This window comes from Microtus oregoni, unplaced genomic scaffold (assembly GCF_018167655.1).
Source record: "Microtus oregoni isolate MIOR12 unplaced genomic scaffold, Mior012 000068F_ref0000429, whole genome shotgun sequence".
Classification (NCBI taxonomy): domain Eukaryota; kingdom Metazoa; phylum Chordata; class Mammalia; order Rodentia; family Cricetidae; genus Microtus; species Microtus oregoni.
This window is the reverse complement of record NW_024543975.1, coordinates 8945979-8967179: the sequence shown is the minus strand read 5'-3', so window position 1 is coordinate 8967179 and position 21201 is coordinate 8945979. Positions and strand designations below refer to the sequence as shown.

Here is a 21201-nt window from a genome sequence, read left to right as displayed (position 1 = left end):
TGGGATTTCCTCCACGCGCCTCGTGTGTGCGCGCACTGCGCGTTTTTGCGCGCAGGGGGCGCTGTGGGACGGGCGCCTCGCAGCAAGACTTGGTTCCCAGGGATCGCTCCCAGTCTTCCCTGGACTGTGACTGGGACCAGGTGTGCTTGAGAAGTGTCTTCATGAATAGATTCTAGGGTGCCACCTTCGTGGGCAGTAGGGTTTTCCCCGATTTCTGCCCTCGCCCTGCCGGGGATCACATGCCACCGCCGCCTCTTCCTCCGCGGTGCCAGAAGCCCGCGTTTTGCTTGTCAGCAGTAAAGTGGAGAGTATTTATAGACGCCACTGCAATCCTGCGGTGTGCAAGGTTTCAATTACTGCGCTGCGTCGCGCCCAAGACGAGATGCTTACGCGCGTCGGCTCAGCTACAAGTCTGCTGCTGAGACCCGCATGAAAAAAAAATCTCCAGGCATCCAAAACTTGGAGTTTTGGAATCCTTCCCCAGGAGACACATGTAAATTCCGAAAGTCATGATAAGGAGAACAGCAGTCCAGACAATCATCCTGTCAGCCCCTTTCCCCAACCCGTCTGCCTTCTTCCAGCATGGCATCTATCAGCCTTCAAGACTACGCCTTTGACCATCTACTAGTGATATTGACCACTTAAGGTTTGAAGTAATAGTATTTCTTCCCCCGCATACTGCAAAAGGTCATTGTTAGATCTGCTAAATTACTCTGGAGATAGAAGGCGCTGTTGACTGATAACACCAAGCTGCAAGAAAATCAGGATAGAAATGGAAATCAATGTAGTCACATTTTAGAATTAGCCCCTAGTAAGGTTCCTTCTACAGCTGGAGAGAGTACGGTGGTCTACCAGGTGGCACTGGGCAGAGGAGTCCTCTCATTGCATTACTGAGAATGGACCAGCGTGGCCGTGGAGAGTGGGCTCTGTGTCATGTTGCCTTCCACAGAAGGCGAGCAATGGCTGACCAGGCTACCAAGCTGTCTCTGGCTTCTCCACACCCACGTGTCATTCTAGTTTTCTAAATGCCCTTCTAACATCTGAACCCATTCATGTGTAAAAGAAAGTCGGTAGTAGAAATAAGCCTGCTTACATTGGGTCTAACCTGAGTATAGCCGGTGAAGCGCATTTCTTTCAGCTCTTGGAGGGGCATGGCTATGTATTTATTTCAATGTGTGTAATTTTAGCAGTTATCTTTAATGCTGAAACGTTAAGAAAAACCTGCTTCTTGCCAGGCAACGGTGGCACATGCCTTTAATCCCAGCACTCGGGAGGCAGAGGCAGGCGGATCTCTATGAGTTCGAGGCCAGCCTGGTCTACAAAGTTCCAGGACAGCCAGGGCTGTTAAACAGAGAAACCCTGTTCTTGAGTAACCTAGGCAGTTTGGATGCTCACCTTACTAGACCTGGATGGAGGTGGGGGTTCCTTGGAGTTCCCACAGGGCAGGAAACCCTGATTGCTCTTTGGGCTGACGAGGGAAGGGGACTTGATTGGGGGAGGAGGAGGGAAATGGGAGGCGGTGGCAGGGAAGAGACAGAAATCTTTAATAAATAAATAAATTTTAAAAAATAAAATAAAAAAAATTAAACAGAGAAACCCTGTCTCAAAAAAAAAAAAAAAGCTCCTTCCCCAAACAAAACCTCCTTCTGAAAACGGTGAAAACTAGATTAGGTTTGGGCACCCAAGACGTCTTCCCCTTCTGTGGGATTTTCCAGATGTTCACTAGATCATCATTTAATTATATTTGTGTGTCAGTGTGTGTGTGTCGTGTGTTATGTCGGTATGTATATGCATATTGCATTGTGTGTGTGTGTGCTAATGTCAGTGTCTTCCTCAATTGATTCCTATTTTGTGTTTTGAGTCAGGCTTTCTCACTGATTTTGCTAATTGGCTGGCCAGCAAGTCCGTGGGATCTCCCTCTGCACAGCTGCCCCGGTGCAAGCAAGCCTTCAGGTCTGGCTTTTTACACGAGTTCTGAGAATGCACATTTGGTTCCTCAGGCTTGTGTGGCAATGGAGCTGTTCCCCCGCCCACGTGCTGGGTTGTTGTTTTTTTCGAATGGTGTAGAGCACACAATTACTGAAAACGTCCTTCGTCTGGTCCCAGAGCCCTACTGCAATGTCTCCCTGAGAACTCCACTGAGAGAACTTACCTGGATGTTCTATTCTCAGCTTACTCATTAACTTAGTGCATGTTCAACGTTTAATCCACACATCGGGAGAAGGAACAGCTTGTGCGCCTTCAGCTCTGTTCAAGTTCCTCTGTCCTAGTGATACGGGTGTGCGTGCCTGTGAAAGAGCCCCTGTACCAGGTGAAACAAATTCAAAGCCTTTTCCGAATTGCGTACTTTCTCTCTTTAGTCCATGTTGCAGAACCAGGCCAGCATAGGACTGATTTGAGGGCTAGCATGTGCATCTCTGTGAGGGAATTCTTACAATGCCTGCGTCTTCGAAGGGCTTGGTCTGTAGAGCTACCTGCCTCTATGCAAGCTGTAAATACCTTAGAGGCAGTGCTTATAGATAATACTCATTTCCTTACAGAGCAGAGAGAATTAATACCTCTGTCTCTGAGATTTGAAAGGAAGATTTATGTGCCCTGTCCAGGATTCAGGGTACCCTGGTAAGCAGAAGGCCTTGCTTTTATAAAGGAAGAAGCCACACTGCAGTCAAGAAGGGGAGTGGGGACGTAGCTCGCACAAGCAGTGAGAAACCATCAGAGATCAGCTTGAGATAATTCACATTTTGGCAGATTCCCAAGTTCTCAAGTTGGTTGTAGTGGTTTACACGGAAGTTTCCAAATCAGAAGTCAGTGTTCCAGCTACACAGGAAATCTCCAGTGGGGGAAGAGGCGGTTGTAGTACTCAGTGGCCTCAGGGGGATAGGCCCATGGAAGGAAAGGGATATAGAGTTAATATAGAGAATAACGCTATGCTGGTTTGGGAAGGAGTGGTCCTCGGTCACAGAGCCAAATAAGAAGACTTGGTGAATGACATACTGGATGCAGTTCTCAGAGGGGGAGCAGTGGGAAAGTAAGTCCCCCACCTCCTGGGAGTGCCTTTTGTTATTCTGCACCAGCTTATAGTCTGTAGATGTAAGGGAGCCCGTGAGACCTGTTTCCATTTTAATTGGACTTGGCCCTGTGAGCTAACAGTCACTCATTCGCTCTTTAAATATTCTTTTCTTATGCTTTGCCAGTTTATAGCCTTTGTAGATCAATGCTTGGGTTTCATTTAGGAGACAGAGAAAGAGGGGGGAAAACGCCCAGAGGTTAGTGATTACCAAATTGGATTAAGTTCTGTCTAGCAGCATTTAAAGAAATGCTGCTTGCTCTCTAATTACCATTAACGAGGAATTTAAACACTCTATTAAATAGAAGCTGGCTAAAAAAACCTGCAGCATTCTTAACTGTAACATATTCAAGAATTTAAGGCGTTTTTATATAGTATATAAATGTAGAGATAAATACGTGTGTGTGTGTGTGTATATATATATATATATATATATATATATAGAGAGAGAGAGAGAGAGAGAGAGAGAGAGGAGAGATCTACATATGTAGATCTCGCTATCCAAGCCTTACATTTCCGTAGCAGACAATGCATGACATTTTTATAAAAATCAGAAGTTCATGGCCATGTTCGGCCACTTTCAGCAGCCTCTGGAGAACCCAGTTTGCTGAGGTAGCCTAGAAGGTTAGTGGAGAATGGCGAACTCTCCAGAAGACTCTTCCTCTTGACTGTGGTCTATGGAAGGACCTGGCAAACACACGCCCTGCTGCTGTCCAGCATAACTACATGTGCCGTATACTCTGCGTGTGATTACGTGTTACATCGGATTGTATATTTCCTCATGCCTTTCTCTGTTCTCCCAAGCTCCCTTCTTGGTCCTGAGGTATCAGGAGAAGAACCTCACGTGTACACTCAGGTTCTCTCTTGCGCATCAGCAATGCCTCCTCCTCCCACTTCTCTTCTTACTTTACAGAGCTTTTTTTCCAACCTTGCTGGTGCTCTTGACACTGGCTGAGTTCTTGGTTTTGTGGAAGGAGCTGGGTTGCTTGCAAATTTGGGGATTAAAGAAAGGACTGTGTTGGGTGCCATCATCTGTTTGGACCGTTGGGATATGCGTCAATTCAAGCAGAGCCTGCAACAATAGCCAAAGGTTGTTTCCCCTTGCGCAGAACTGGGACGCAATCCTACCCCTGGCTCTGAAATGTGTCTGTATTAACCTGCTCTGAGCGGCTTCCCACCCTGTCACAACCTGCTCCTGACCTCAGCAGCGCAGCTCCTCAGGGTAAACTCTTTCATATTTGCTGTTGAATGCTTCAGAAATCCTTTGAAAGTGACTCATCGTCCTCTCCTGGTGTCTCTGGGAGACCAAGTCAACTTTGGCAGGCGTTTGGAGAACTCCGAAGCATCAGGCAGTTGTCTTCCTCCTCCCCTTGGAGCCCTTGGACTATTTTACTTGTGGTATCTGCAGACAAAATTAATGGGTGGTATTTAAAATTATTTTTTAAAAATTCACCTACCAGCAGGATAATAGATGTCTTTTAGGCCTCAGAAAAACCCTCACAGGATGCCCTTTTACACACACACACACACACACACACACACACACACACACCTCTTCCCAAAGGTCTGTTTTAATGCAGAGTTGTTACCTGTGCCCACTGTTAGCCTTTACTGGCACTGGAGAGACCACACGGGCTGGGGACTTGAGGTTGGGAATCTGACTGAGGCCCTGCCTTGAGTGACTCTGATCACAGTGTACTATCTTCTCAGTTGTTCTGGACTTCACTTTTGCTGTCTACAAATCTTGTAAAACTGACCTACTCCAAAGTGTCATCCAGTATGGCCAAAGTGCTCACAAATCTGTTGTGTGGTACTATACCTGGGAAGATGTGCACAGATGTCTCTTCACCCCACATAGGGAACCAGGGACAGAGCAAAGTAATGATGCCTCCAAAGTTCAAATTGGTGAACCAGTGAGTGTTTTTTCCCCCCTCTGAGACAGGGTTTCTCTGTAGCTTTGGAGCCTCTCCTGGAACTAGCTCTTGTAGACTAAGCTGGCTTCGAACTTATAAAGATCCACCTGCTTCTGCCTCCCAAGTGCTAGGATTAAAAGTGTGTGCCACCATTGCTCAGCTGAACCAATGAGCTTTTTGTGGTTACTGACAGCCTGGAAGACTCAACGGCAGTGACATTGCCAAAAGCCTAGCCCAACGTGGGGAACTCTGGCTCTCTCTGCATGACATTTAGGCAGATGGACAGGCTGGACTGTCTTTGATGTTTAGCAGTCTTCCTTGGTAATCTAAGTTTGTTGGGGTGGCTGGGGCTTGTGAATCTAATGAGTTTCAGTAACTTCCTAAACTTGGGAGTTGCTTATTTCTTGAGTCTTGGTGAGCCCCTCTCCTTGGTGGGATGTTTTAATTCATAAGAAATTGCTACATAGCAGGGTCACAAGGAAATCCCATGAAACTACAACCTGTGGCTCCACTGGGTCTACCCCACTCCAGGGTGCTATTGGTCATGTAGCATCTCAGAACATAGTATTTGTGCCCAGATACTAGGGTTTGAAGCAAGGTTTCTCCTCCTTGGCTCTACTGACATTTTGAACTGCAGAGTTCTTGTGGTGCTGTGAGATGGCCTTTGTCTACTAGATAATCATGGTGTCCTCTGCCCCGAGCCCCACAGTGGTAACAATCCATTCATGCTGACTGTCTCCTAGGGAAATAGGAGACTGTCACTTTGGTTGAGAATGTTGGCCTAGCCCTATGTTATCAGTGCTAGTGTATACCGAGTCATCTGGCATAAACCAGTACCAAACCTCAGTGTTAATGTATCAAAACCCAGGAATGGGCCCCGGAATCTGTCTGCTGTTATCCCTTACTCCTGATACTGTTCTTTGTTTCAGTTAACTACAGCTACTATGAAAATGTTAAATGGGAAATTCCCCAAAGAAACAATTCATGTTTAAATTATATCCTGTTCTGATATATCATGAAGTCTATGCTGTTCTGTGATTTGCTGCTTGGGTGAATAATGCTTTTGTGCAGTGTGCTCCCCTCGTATGCACTACCTGCCTGTTAGTGCCTGAGCAGATGTCAAAGGGATCAGAACCATTGTTACTGTGTTGTAGGGCTAGTGTTCAAGTAACCCTTATTTTACCTAATAATGAACACTGACTACAAATCTTTAACAGAGTATGTTATTACTCTGTTTTTGTCAATCTCTTTGTTCACTTTATAATTAAACTATCTTAGGTGTGGGATTGGTGTTGTGAACTCGACAGAATCTAGAATCCCCTGGAAGATGTGCCTCTGGGCATATTTGTGAGGCAAAACTTCGATTGTCTTAATTGAGGTAAGCAGATCTGCCCACTGTGGGTGGCACCATTCCCTGGCTGGGATCCTAAGCTGTGGAAACAAAATGGGAGCTGAGCAGTGGCCTGCGTACATCACTCTCTCTTCCTGCCCTGTATCTCTGTGGATACAATGTAGTCAGCTTCTTCAGCCTCCTGCTGCCTTGACATTCCCGTCATGGTGGGTTGTAGAATAAATCCTTCCTTCCATATGGTGCTATATTGTAGCAACAGGAAAAGAAACTAAGATGATAGATTATGTGTATGTAGAAGAAAAACATGGAATATATAAAGTTCATCACTCTTTGTAGATTGAGGCATTCACTGGCGGTGTTGGAATGCACTTTTTGTAGATGATGGGGGATGACTGCACTTTTTAAGGTGATGGATGCTGTAGTTCTGAGGTTCTGGATGGTACAGATGTTAGGACTGAGCTATGCTGCTGCAGCAGTGGGCCTCGGGGATGTCGTTGAAATTCTCAGAGCCTCCCCATCCAGGGAAAGGGCTTTAGGTACTCATGTGCCGTGCAGATGTGAGCAGGCATTGTACTGCTGCCGACCTCTGGAGTTGTGTTTCAATGTTGGTTTGGTTGCCGTATTGCTGTATTTGGTTTTACTCAGTCCTGTGTTCATTTTCTCTCAGGCCTACCTCAACAACCAGTACAAGATTTCTCTACACTGCCCCTTTAAGCTGCTGCTGCGGCTGAGAACTGGGCATATTTTTCTACAAACTCAAAACACAAGTTTCAAACTGGGAGAGTTGACGCATGAACTTTTCAGCTTTTCTGGAAAGGGCGTGTGTCGTAGTGCACAGTGTAGCACAGAAATTTGTAGGCAGGGCCCCGAAGGGCACGAGTTCAGGGTCAGTCTAGACCACATGCTGAGACTCTGTCTCTGAAAAGCAGTCCACAATACGAGAGAGACAGACAGATAGAAAGGCAGATGTGCGCTTTATTTAGCCACAGTCCTGCTTGTAATCTTACTGCATTCCTGCTTTGACCATTACTGATTTTGCCCTTTAAGGAGGGGGTCCTATCCTTTTTGTTAGTCATGACCAATTATTCTCTCCTTTTATTTTCTTATTGTTACTAGGCTGCATATATGAGTTGTCTTTACAGCCAGCAGTAGGTATTGGATGCAATGCAATGTCACCCATCTTTGTCTCGCAGAGACAGTGTTGTCTGCCCTCAGGGCTTCTCAAGTTCTTACTATTACTTATCTACCCTGGGGTGGTGGTGGTGCAAGCCTTTAATCCCAGCCCCCCAGAGGCAAAGGCAGAAGAATTTGAGTTCAAAGCCAGCCTGGTCTACAGAGTGAGTTCTAGGACAGCCAGGTCTACACAGAGAAGCCCTAACTCAAAAACAAACAAACACAAAACAAAAACGTCTTACCTACAAAAGTTTGTTTTCCTTTCTCAAAGTCTCCTTCCCCATGCTTAGTTCCCACACTCCAGAGTCCTGGGCAAGGACTGGGGAACCGATAGTTTTCAGCTGACCATTGATGGGTCTAGCCTTGTCATTTCCGAATGTATTCTAACATTCTGCCTCTGGTTGTCTGACTGACCATCTTCAGCAGTAACCTTGGTGCCTGTCGCCATGATAGTATTACTTTTAGTCTTCTTTATGGGCCAATGGCTTCTCTGCTTAGGTCCTGGCACATGCTCGACTGTGGTTGAGGTACAGAGACTTTGGCCAACTTGTGACTTCCGTGAAATAATTGCATTGCAATAACTCTGCTCCTGACTTATTACCTGGGGAGTTTGTTTTCTCCTCACCCCTTCTCTTTGGAACAAGCATTTTATCTCTGAGAGAAGACCTACTTTTCAAGGAACAGCACATTTAACACGGAGCACATTTCCCAGCACTTCAAAGTGCCTCTGGCTGCCAGGCAGTCGCGTTTGACCGCTCCTTCACCCATCAGTGTTTTAGATATATTATGTGTCAGAAATGTAATTGCTCCTTAATGGTGCGTCTCAGCTACCGTCTGCGTCTAGACTTTCTGGCTTACCATTGAGTAGGCACTGCAGAACCACTGTGGATGACATTCACGGGCCACACCCAAGCCACGTGCACTCCAAGAAAATTGATGTTTTTAAGTGGGGACGTCAAGGTGAGTAAATAGGAAGTGTGGTATTTCTCACAGTTTCGCTTAACTTGCACCAAAGAGGGGGGGTTTTGTTGTAATTATACAGTGGGTTTCTGGTCCAAGCAGTAATGTCATATAGTTACTTATTACCAGTGTCCTCGGTCCTCCAGATAATTAGTGACCTCTGCTGAATCAAGGTCAAGCCCTGAGCTTGTATTCTGTTTGCTCGGATGTAGAAGAGTGTCCAAATTTGGACTTCTAGATTCTCGGTTTGGTTGCCAGGGAACGCTGAGAAAGTTGTTCATCTTTCTCCTGGGGCCTTTTTTATCTTATTTTGGGACCCAGTGTCTGTGCCTTAGCCTTTTGCATCCTTAGAGATTTCCATGTTGGTTTTGGTTTGTTTATTTTGAGATAGGGTCTCACAGTGTAGCACACACTGACTTGAACCTCTCGGGGCTCAGATCTGTAAGATGTGAGCCACCCCACAGACTTTTGAACATTGGTCCTTAAGAAAATGAGTATGACCACTCTGCACTCTACATCCTTTCCCTGCTAGGTCTACAAGTGCCACTGGCTGATCAACTGACCCAGAATTCCTTGCCCTTGTGATTCTGGTCCACAAGGTGCCGGTGAGTGGGAATGCCCGGATGGATATGTGCTGGATCATGACGAGGATTTTTCTGACCCCTCTGTAATGCTCTTCCCAGGGACTTAGAAAATTCCTTTTCCTCACCCATTTAAAAGTGTGTGGTACCCAGTACTGTGCTCAGTATCAGGTGGTGGTGGAAGAAGGCAGGTGGGGCCCTTGCTATGAAGGACTTTTATTCTTTCAGGTCTGGTCAGACTCACAAAGAACGATTGGTACAAAGACAATGGCGTGCCAAGGGCTCTGGAGAAGCAAGGTCTCCTCCTGGGAGGGCGAAAGGACGAGGTAGGAAAGGTGATGCTCACAGGGAAAGTGAGGGGCGGTGTCCAGCTTCTTGGCAGCCTGTGTAGCCAACACACACATGTGTAAAGCAGAGAGTTTGGGAGCCCAGACTCTGGGGCCTGTAGGATCGCTCTTTGGGACACTTTTATGAGTTTTCTGCTGTCAGGCAAGTGACTCTCCGTGCCTCAGTCTCTTCATCTTACAACATAGGGATTATAAAACAGATAATAATCTAATAAAGCCAGCCTTTCTGGATTTGGTGGAAATTAATGATAATAATACATGCAGATTGAGGCCTGGCCCATCACAAGTAGCCTTTAGTGATAATTAATATTAATCTAACCAGTAGTAATAATGTCAATAAAATTGCCATGTTAGTCATTTTATATGATGAAACAATCCCACTCTTTTTTTAATTGTCATTTTTTTCTTTTTCTTCATCATCCTTCTTCTCTGCTTCCTCTTCCTTAATGTTTGTTTATTTATTTGTTTTTTCTAGACAGAGTTTCTCTGTGTAGCCCTGGCTGTCCTGGAACTCACTCTGTAGACCAGGCTGGCCTCAAACTCAGAGAGCACCTGCCTCTGCCTCTGCTGAGATCCCCCCCCGCCCCACTCCCTGACAACAACCTTACTGTTAATAGTAGCCTTTCTGACCTGGTTTTCATGCAGTGGCCTTGGAATGTGGATTTGGTTTCTTGCATTGGCTCAGAGGGTTTTGCTTTGCTGTGTGTCTCTGTGATAGCTGAGGGGGCTGAAGGCTCACCCTGTCTCCTTGAAAGAGAGAGAGGATACTGTGTTTCAGTGAAGGAGCAGATAGATGATGGGGTGATGATGAGCTCAGACAGAGAAATGAAGACAAGCGAATCTGAAGAAGTGGTGCTTTGGAGCCAATCATAGGCTGAAGCTGGCTGTGGTTGTGTTATGTTAGGGATTGAGTTCTTTTGGGAGGACTCTCCGTGGTGCCTGCTGCTGACACCTCTGGTAGTGTCAGCAAGTAGGAGACTGCACAGCTAGCCAAGCAGGAGAAAAATCTCGGCTCTGGGAGGACAAACCCTTAGTGAACTTTAAGTCAGCAGACATGGGAGGAAAATTCTGGTCAGAATGCTGGGGTCATATGCATATCATATGCTATGATGGGATGAAACAAAGACTTATACGTTTGTTCTCTAAAGGACCCAGCCAGCTGAGTAAGTTTGATAGGAGTCAGCTGTGAGAAATTCTTTGAAAAAAAATCACATTAGAAGTATCAGGTCTGGGGAGATGGCTCAGTGCAGACAAGGGAACCTGAGTTCAAATCCTCAGAAGCTATGTAAAAAGCTATGTATGATTGACAATGTCTTTAATGCCGGCATTATAGAACTGTAGAGTTCTTTCTCTGTCTTCTACTTGCATGTACATGAGTATGCATTCACATAACCATGCAAGCACAACACACGCACACACACACACACACATCCACACACACCCACCTAACCATGTGAGCACAGCACACACGCATACACATAACCACATGAGCACAACACACACACACACAAAACCATGTGAGCACAGCACACACACACGCACACACACACACACATCCACACACATCCACCTAACCATGTGAGCACAGCATACACACACGCACACACACACACACACATCCACACACATCCACCTAACCATGTGAGCACAGCACACACACATCCACATAACCATGTGAGCACAACACACACACACACAACCATGTGAGCACAGCACACACACACACACACGCACACACACACACACACATCCACACACATCCACCTAACCATGTGAGCACAGCACACACACACACATCCACATAACCATGTGAGCACAACACACACACACACACAACCATGTGAGCACAACACACACACACACACAACCATGTGAGCACAACACACACACACACACAACCATGTGAGCACAACACACACACACAAATTTTGGGAAAGGTCAGATAAAATTGGACTAATATCCCAGTGTCAAAAGCTGATTGGGTTGTCCAGTGACTGCCTTCTTTAAGCTGGGTAGGTGCTGTTTTAGTTTGACAAGTGGGTTTCCCCTTACTCTCTGCCGTGGTCAGAGCTGTCCAGTTTTGGTCAGTTTGTGATGTATGGTGCAAAAAAAGTGGTGGAGGTGGGGAGAAACTGCTTGATCTTTCCTTTTCTCTTCCATCAGCGAGTCCTCGGCCTCCAGGTCCTTCTCCGCAGCAGCCCCGCTGTGGGAGCCTGCTGAGTGAGCTGAGTGAACCGGCACGTGTGTGAATGGGCTGGGATTGTTAGCCCTGGCTTGATACCAAAAGCCAGCTTCTGGTTCTGAGCACCTACCTTCTAAACACTGACTGTGAGCAAATCACACAATCTTTTCTCTTACGTTTTTCTTTTTTTTCAGGGCTGTAGGAGCCACTGTTGGTGTCTTTGTCTATTTGAATCAATAATCCTGGTTCACATTTCAAATTTAGAAAGTACAGAAGGACACACAGAAAAGAGACTTCCCTGGTGTTGGCGTGCCTGCCACCCGGCAGAAGCCCTAGTGGGGATGAGCATGATCAGTATCTGGTCCAGGGTTCCATAGTCACTTTATGCTCTTAATTAAAATATGAAAATGACCCCTGAGTTGTTCTGTGTCAGCAGCAAAATGGTATACACATAGCTGTGTGCAGCCTTGTTTCTTTCCATGACTCCCTGGATAGCACCCATGATTTCACAGTATCCTCAGTGGGTGGGCTACCACAGGGTACTTGGGGACATGGCCTTTTAAGAGGCAACAATTTTGGGTACTCACACAAGCGAGGGGACCGTTGGGCAGGTGCCACACTTAGAATGAATGCGTGCTGGACGGATGGAAGAGCTGAGCAGTGTGTGTACTGTGAAGAGAGGCAGAACCAGAGATGTGACAGGGTGACAGGGTAAGAGAGGGCTGAGGGTGACAGGGAAACATGTCATTGCCCAGTGGGCTTGGCAGGGTGTTGTACAGCAGCCTGGAGCTTTGCAGATGTAGACTCAGCCCCTGAGCACATTGCCCAGCCTCAGGATAGCCCTGGCAATGGTAGACCAGAGGTGAGGAACAATTGGACCTCCTTGAAGGGCCATTGTGGTCTGTGATACTGCCGAGGGCTATGTGTGGGTCAGTGGTCCTGATGCAGCAGGACTTTAGGTTAATGTCTGAGCCCTGTGATACCACCTAACACCATGTGGGTATCCATGGTCTGTGTGGTGGCTTAAAGCCACGTTGGTGTCTGTGGGGCTATGTGAGTGGCCTGTACTGCGCCACCTGAGGTCATGGTGATATCTAGGTCCATGCTGCTGGCGAGGGTCGTGTCTGGTTCTTACCTTACTGCAGCTGGCGTCTTTGTCGATGTTCGTGGTCTGTGTTGCCTCCTGCACCCATGTTGCTCTCTCTGGTCTGTACAGCCCTCAGGGGTCATATTGATGTGAGGCCTTCGCTGCCACCTGAGGCCATGGTGAGGTCCACAGTCCGGGCTGCTGCCAAGGGCCAGGTCTGGGTCCTTGGCCTTACTGCAGCAGGGGGTCGGGTAGGGTGGGGGCAGTGTTTGTGGTCTGTGCTGTTGGGTGGAGACCCATGATCCGTGCTTCCCCTGACTATAAAGGGCAAGGAAGCTACTTTGGCAGTGATACCGATGATCGCAGATGTGGAAGGCTTCTGTGACAACCCCTACTCCCCCTCCAACACCTCTCAAAAGTAGCAGCCTAAACAGGAAGTCCTTGAAGCTAACTCTTATAAAGTGTGATAAGAATGCTGAAGTGTAGCTCTCCACACTTCATGACTTCCGGTGGGGGTGCTGGAAGGGAAGGACTCAGTTCTATTTGGGGACAGGCTTCAGAGAGTAAATAGATAACACAAATTGGACTGGAGTTTTTTTCCCCCTTTTTTTGTCAAGATGGGAGGGAACAAGGGCTGGGGGGGCGGTGCAGGAAAGACTGGGAAATGAGTGTGATCAGGGTGTGTGATGTGAAATCCCCCCAAAAGTCAGTAAAAATATGTTGAAAGAAAAAGTAACAATTTTGTACATTTTATAAGGCCAGTTGTGATAAGACCACCAAGTTGGCGAGGAGGGGCTCTTTGGGGGTGATGAGACCTAATCAAGGGATGAAGGGGAAAGAGGATGGGTTGAGCCTGAGAATGGGCTGGGCACACAGCGCATGGGAAGGCCCCGGTGGGGAATGGAAGGTGGTGGCGGAAGTGAAGTGAGCTAAGGAGTTGGCATGCAGTACCTGAAGGCAAGGGTGCTAAGGGTGGAGCTGGGTTTACTCTCCGAGCTGTGGGGAGTCTTAGAAGGTGTTGGTGTGACAGTGACTTTAATGGCATGAGGACTGTGTGTTCTTCATTGCTGGATTCTTGTCCCATCACACTCTCTCCTGAGTGTGCGACTTTAGATAGATTTGCCATTGTGCACCCCACATCCTCTGTGTGATGGTCACAGAGCCTGTCTCCTGGTGACTGGAGGACCAAGTCCAAGGGCTTCCACAAACTTTGGGGGTACACTGTGAAATATGTAGCACATATGTGGGTCAGTATAAGCGTCTAAGTGCCCTAGTGGGCTACCTGTTGCTTTGATAAAGACCATGGCCAAAGGTAAGTTAGGAAGGAAAGGACATATTTCATCTTATAGCTTATAGTCAGCCCATCGTGAAGGGCAAGTCAGGGGAGAAACCTGAAGGCAGGAGCTGAAGGAGACCACAGAGGATTGCTGCTCAGTTACTCATGTATTGCTCAGTTTGCTTGCTTCTATACCCTAGGACCACCCGCCTGGGGTGGCGCTACCCACAGTGGGATGAGCCTTCCCAATCAACCGTCAATCATGAAAATGCCCTACAGATTTGCCTATGAGCTCGGTCGACATTACCTCTTCTCAGACCACTCTAGCTTGTATCAAATAGACAAAACGCCAGCCAGCACGGCAGGTATGGTTATCTCCAGGCCACTGCTCCTAAATCTGTTTTTGAGAAGAGGGGGTATATCTGTGTGCCCACTGTCTGACAGGGACCCCCAGGAACTAGCTCGGCCATCCCCACCATCATTATCAAGGCTGCTCTGCTGTGGGGGAGGGGACAGGTCAGCGAGTTCCGGTGTCGGTGAATGTGGGGCTGAGTCCCGCTGAGTCTTGCCTTTCAGGGAGACACTGACGCCTGTGTTCAGGATGCAAGGCAGATGCTGCTGAGCTCGGGAAAGCGTGTGAAGCGGGCTGTTTCTGTCTGCCTGGGAACTGGATTCTTCTCTTGTTCCTGGAGGTTACATCAGACTGGGTGGCTCTGTCTTTGACTCTTGTTTACACTGAAGCGGCTTTTTCCTGGAAGCCTCCAGCCATTACCAGCTCACACTTCTTTATTTTAAGCTGTGTGTCATGATGCTACTTCCGTTTTCAGAGGCCAAGCTGGAGCCCTAGTGGATTTCATTTGCATGTGCCATAAATGCAGCGTCTCCTTTCGTCCTTGTATCTATCGGTGCATAGGGTCCCTGTATCATTCCCCTGCCCCATCAGAACCCTGTCCCCAGGCCTTCTCCTTAACGCCGACCTTATGCTTTGTGTTCTTATCCCCAGTCCCTATCTTGTTCCTGTTTTCATGCTCAATCTCTCTACCGCCATTCCTAGGCCCTGTCCTTGTTCCTATCCCTATCCCCACCCCTGCCCTCATGCTTCCTCCCCATCCCTGTCCCTGCCCTCCTCATGCCCTCACACCCACTCCTGTCCTTACGCTCCATCTGCATCCTTATCTCCACCCTCATTCTCTTCCCCATCCTCATCCCCCCGCCTGTCCTCCTGCCCTGCCTCCATCCTCAACCCCATTCCCACACGCACTCCCCATCCTCACCCCCTGCTCTTTCTTTGTTCCCCTCCTCATCTCCACGCCCACTCCGTGCCTCATGCACGCCGTCCACAATCTGTTGTCTTGACCCCAAACTCCAGCTCTGCCAGCTGTGGTGAAGAAGCGTGGCTACAAATTCTTTCCCAAGATGGGTGAAGAACTTGGCAAAGAAACTAGGTGGGGCACCTAGAGAGCCCGGCCAGCGATGCCTCTCAGGGGCTCTGCGACCCTCACGGTTGCTTTGTCAACCCCACACCCCAGCTGTGTGCAGAACAGAAGTGGACCATTCACCAAATCTATCATTTAAAGCACGCTTACGTGACAGTTTCCGTAGCTTGGTCCTTCAGAAGAGAATCTGTTCAATGCAGAGATACTAGACTTGAGCTTCCTGTGATTATCGTGGGGGTATGGGCTGAGGTGATGTCCCTGCATTGAAGCTATAGCCACCGTGCCTCTGCACATGTGTAAAGAACTTGACTCTTGCCCTAATCCAATCTATTAGTATCTCCATAGAATAAGCCGTGTGGGTAACTCAGTGAGAGCATGGAGGGAAGACCCAGTGCTAAAGAAGTCATCTGCAAGTCAGAGCGAGGGGCCTCAGGAGATTCCTGGTTCTTGGATTTCCAGCCTCCAGAGCTAGGGTGTCCATTGGTACCGTGCAAGCCAACCGGGCTGTGGTGTTTCGTTCTGACGGATTCAGCCGATGGATGGAGTGGTGGTGGTTATACAAATAAACAACGGGCTGCACCTACCAAACACTTCCTGTGTGTCTTCCGTGAGCCACCACACCTAACCTCATCCCTCTTTGGAGTCAGCTGCCCAGCCAGAAGTGATAGTGCCATCCTGATGTGGGATGTATTTCTGGATGTGTGCTGCTTTATTGGTTGATAAATAAAGCTGTTTTGGCCAATGGACAGGCAAAATATGGCTAGGCGGGAAGTCCAAACAAAGATACAGAGAGAGAGAAGGTGAGGTCACGGAGATGCCGGGGAAGCAAGACGTAAGATAACAAGCCACGAGCCCCATGCTAAAATGAAAACTAATAGAAGCGGGTTAACTTACAATAATAGCTAGCCAGTACGAAGCCCAAGACGTTGGCCTAACAATTGTAACTGATAATAAGCCACATTATTATGTGATATGTTGTAAGTGGCTTCAGGAACAGGCGGGATTATGGGACAGAGAAGAGCATCCCATTGACACCATCCTGCCTGTGGCACCCCCTCCCCCGGCCCAGGAGAGTAAGTTTTTATTAAGGATGCATATTTGAGAAAACACAAAAACGCAGATGGCAGATATAGCATCTCCAGAAGACAGAACTGGCATGTAAGCTTATTAGAGCAAACAAACAAACATCAACAAGAAGATAAAGAGATCAAGTACCAGAGGAGTGAAATAATGATAACGTATAATAGTGGCCATCTTCTTATTCTTTTTTCCAAAGATGACATTTTTTACTATTTATTTGGGAATGTTGTACAATCCACCCCTATCACACTCACTTCCCATCCTTCCCACGTTCACCCTTCTACCCTTGCACCCCCCCAAAAAAATCCACCAAGTCTAATTCATATTTCCATATACTCATTGGTCAAACTCCCAGTGGCCAACCATTTAAAGAAAACTGAGCTCCACCCCCTTCCTGCCAAAAGCCATCAAGGGAAGAGCGACACTTCAGCATCTTTATCACAGTTTGCAAGCTTCCTTTCTGGACTGTTTGTTTCGGGCAGGGGAGGTTGTCCAGAAACCTTCAGTGGCTCCCATTTACCATCATAGATACCACTGCAAAAGACGCTTCCTTGTCCATAGCAGTGGCAGCCGGACCATGGACACCAACTTGGCCCCTAATCGCAGCATGGATCACATCACCTCAGGAAGCAGCACAGACTGATATCAGCATGACCTCCAGTGGCAGCACAGACCACGGACATCAACATGGCCTCCTCTGCCTGTCTTTTATGACCAGAGCTTCTCTCTACCTGGACCATTCCCTAGACAGTTACAGGAATCAAGCCCTGCACTTCCTAGTAATATCTCTGATCTTCACATCTCTCCAAGGAAACTCTCCTTAGTCTTTCTTCTTCATGGAAACTGTAGTTCAGATAGTCCAAGGCTGTGAATGCAGTAAGTAGTAGGTTCCAGTAACTGCTGTGACAGGTTACCGTGACCTTCGTGACTTAAAACAATGGAAATTTATTTATCCACAGTTCTGGAAAGCCCAGGTCCAGAGTCAGGTCATACTGGAGCCTTCTGGAAACTTTCCTCGTCCTGATTCTAAGAGGCATCTGGCATTCCTTGGCTTATATCTGCATCACTGCTGTCTTTGTCTCTGTCTTCCCAGCTTTTTGCTCCTTCATCTTCACGATGGTTTTTAAGTTGCCTGGATTACATGTAGGACCCACAGATCCTGGATAATCTCTTGCTCTTAAGAGCTTAACTTCATCATAGCTTCTGCTATATAAGGTAAAACTTAATGAGTTCTGGGGATTAAGGCAAAAATAAACCTGTTACGGTGGCAAATGCCTGTAACCCCAGCACTTGGTGGGTCGGAAGTTCAAGGTCATCCTCAGAGTGCATTCAAAGCCAACCTGGGCTGTGTGAGATTTTGTCTAGAAGGTATCCTCAGGTCATTCTGCCTGCCTCTTAGTAAAAGAAAGAACGATGATGATAGCTCCTGTGATCCCCATCCTGGAGTGACATGGCCTTGTGGTGTCTTATCCCCTGGAGCCAGAGACATCACCCCTTTCCCCTTTCCTGTGTGCTATTTCTGGACTTCTGTGTGGGTGGACATTAGAGCCACAGAGTGAAGCTGGCTAGGAACTGTCAGACAAGCCTAGGCATCAGAAGCACATCAGGGCTGCTGGACCTAAAAACTGACTCACCCTCTGCCATCCCAGAATCCTGCAATCTTCCTAAATGTCCTTTCACAGGGTGATGGCTGAATAAAATGTGATTTCCCCTCAGTGGGTTGCTTCGTCTGCCATTCTAATTGAAAAGCAGACCAACGAAGCAGTAGGAGAGTCCTGTAGTGTACTAGCAGGAAGAAAGGATCGCCCGCCCTTGTTAAAATATTGTGGCTGTTAAAAGTGAAGTAAGGGGTAGGGAGTTGTCTCCGTCAGTACGGTGCTTGCCGCATAAGCATGAAGACGAGTTGGCTCCTCAGAAGCCATGTAGAAAAGCCAGGTGTGCTGGAGTGGGCTTGTAATTCCAGCATTGAGAAGGCAAAGACAGGAAGATTCCTGGGGCTCGCTGGCCAACCAGTCTAGCTGAGGGAACCAAGTCTAGGCCAATGGAAGACTGAATGAAAAGCAAGGTGGTGAGTAAAAGTCATCAACAGCTATGGCTCTGTGACTCACAATAATGACTGTCCCTACAAGATAGGCATCGGGTTATCACAACCATGGAATGGATGTTGTGGGAGTAACAAACTACCTTCTGATTGTCCTTAGGGCTTAATCCACAGGCTCGAACATACCTAGTACTATAAATCTGGTCCAGAATCTGAAGCTGGGCAACTGTTAGGCCCCAAGTGTAAAACTGCTAGATTTTGGTAATGGACATAGTATCTGACTGCCTTCTGGAGACATATCTTTAGCTGTAGATAAATGAATCTCAGTCCTGAAGCTGAATCTCAGAGAAGCATTGTGTGCAGTAGATTATGTTAATGCAGAAACCCATAACTGGTCACGCATAGAGAATGTCTGTGGAGGGGTCATCTACCAGGGGACATTGGTGTCACCTCCTGTCTCCACAGGACGCAGGGACAACCGCTAAAGAGGGAGCATAAGACAGAAATGGCGGAAGACTAAAGCAAAATGGTGTTTCCTAGACATGGTAGAACCCCTGCACTCAACGGAGAACTCAGCAGCTGCTACTGCCTGGGCAAGATCTGCACAAGGTCGAGCCAATCAGTGTGCGGCACCGAGGGGAGCAGAGGCTCCATTCCAGGCTGAGGAGCTATTGAAAGCTTCTTGGGGAAGGAGAGTGAGTTTTGTTTTAGAATCAAGAATTCCTGAGGAGGAATGACACCTGATGGTGAATGCCGCTCCTACAGATGTACACACACGAACATGTAGACACAGGCACAAAATTAAGTAAAATCGAAATTCACTCTCCAGTTGTACAAGACACATATTAAGTGTTTAGTGGCTATGGGTGACATCATGGCTAGCATTAATATGTGTACGCTCAGTTGCCGGGTAGCCTGCCACTTCCTGTTGCAGACACCTTGAATGTTCTCTCTCTCTCTCTCTCTCTCTCTCTCCCTCTCTCTCCTCCTCCTCCTCCTTCTTCTTTCTTCCTCCTCCTCCTCTCCCTCCTCCTTCCCCTCCTCCTTTTTCTCTCTCTCTTCCTTTCTTTCCTCTATAGAAGCAAATATGCCATTGTCCAGGAAGTGGGGGCATGGCTTTCTGAGGCGCTGTTGTATTCCTCCAGCTGCTGGCAGGTCTCTGTCATATTTGAAATATGTGCTTATGTGCACACACACTTTTCTTTTTTCTCTTTCTCTTTCTTTCTTTCTTTCTTTCTTTCTTGTTTTTGTTTTTTTTTTTGTTTTTTTTTTTTGAGACAGGGTTTCTCTGTGTAGCTTTGGAATCTGTCCTGGAACTCACTCTGTAGACCAAGGCTGGCCTTGAACTTACAGAGATCCACCTGCCTCTGCCTCCTGAGTGCTAGAATTAAAGATGTGTGCCCCCACTGCCTGGGTTGCATACACTTTTCAAGTGTGAGTCATACTGAGTCATAACTTTCATAATGAGTCATAACTTTCATAATGAGTCATAATCTTGAAATATTTAGGAAAAAAAAAGACAAAACCAGTCACCTGGGCTGGTATGTTATGGGACCAGGCTTAAAGGTAGAGCCTTTCTTGACTAGCTCTGGGTTAGTTATAGCCAGTTCCTGGATGAGTCACTCTGCCTCAGTTTCTTTTTTTTTTTAAATATTTATTTATTATGTATACAATATTCTGTATGTGTGTATGCCCGCGCACCAGAAGAGGGCACCAGATCTCATTATAGGTGGTTGTGAGCCACCATGTGGTTGCCGGGAATTGAACTCAGTACCTTTGGAAGAGCAGGCAATGCTCTTAACCACTGAGCCATCTCTCCAGCCCCCTCTGCCTCAGTTTCTTAATTAAGGGTGGAATCCTTGCTCTGCCTGCTTCCTGTGGTTGGGCATGATATGTTTATTTGTATGTATGTATGTGTGTATGTATGTATGTTTTTTTGTTTATAGGGAAGAGTCTCTGGTAGCCTAGGCTGGCCTTGAACACCCTTATGCCCTTCTGATCCTGTGCTCCACCTCTGCAATGCTTAGATTACAGACATGTATCATCACGCTGGTTTATGCTACTCGGGCACCCTCTGTCGGAGCTGCATCCCCAGCCTGGGGCTGGGTGAGATTTAGAAGCAAGGGATTTATGAGTTAGGGCGGTGAAGCCTTAGTACCTGAAGCTGTGTGTAAGACACCAATGTCTGAAGAGATCAAGTCCGTTTCTTTGACAGTGTCAGGGGCCTGGTTGGAGGGAATGTGGTTCAGATTCTGGGGAAGACCCTAGCAATGAGAGAAGCATTGGTGTTTTGCCGCTGCTGTGAGGGCTGGGCAATCTTGGTACAATACAAAACAGTATTCCCTTATTGATTTGGTCAGTACTGTGTCAAGCTTGCTCCTTGTCAGGTAAAGCATGTGGGTGCTTCACAAACACTCCCCGTACCCTGAGGATTCACTGTTGGTGTATCCCTTTCCTGGAGAGAAAAATCAAGCTTCAGAGGTCGTGTACCTTGTCCAAGGTCACACAGTAGGCAAGGCTGTCTGTCTGACTGGCAAGCCTGCATCTCCTCATGGGGTCTTTCCTCTTACTCTGTTTCTTTGGTCCCAATCGTGTGTGTGTTTGTGTGTGGCCCATCCAGTTGATTTTGGTAGATTACTTATCTTGGTGACATGAGATTTAGGTTTTGACATGAAGGTTGGTGATGGGTATTTCAAACTCAGTAACT

At 47.3% G+C, this 21201-nt stretch overlaps 1 protein-coding gene across 2 annotated transcripts in view; it reads left to right on the top strand.

Annotated features, from left to right (window-relative positions):
- LOC121440573 (proline-rich protein 5-like) overlaps positions 1 to 21201 on the top strand; it is a 90929-nt gene that overhangs the window by 10803 nt on the left and 58925 nt on the right. The window lies entirely within an intron of this gene.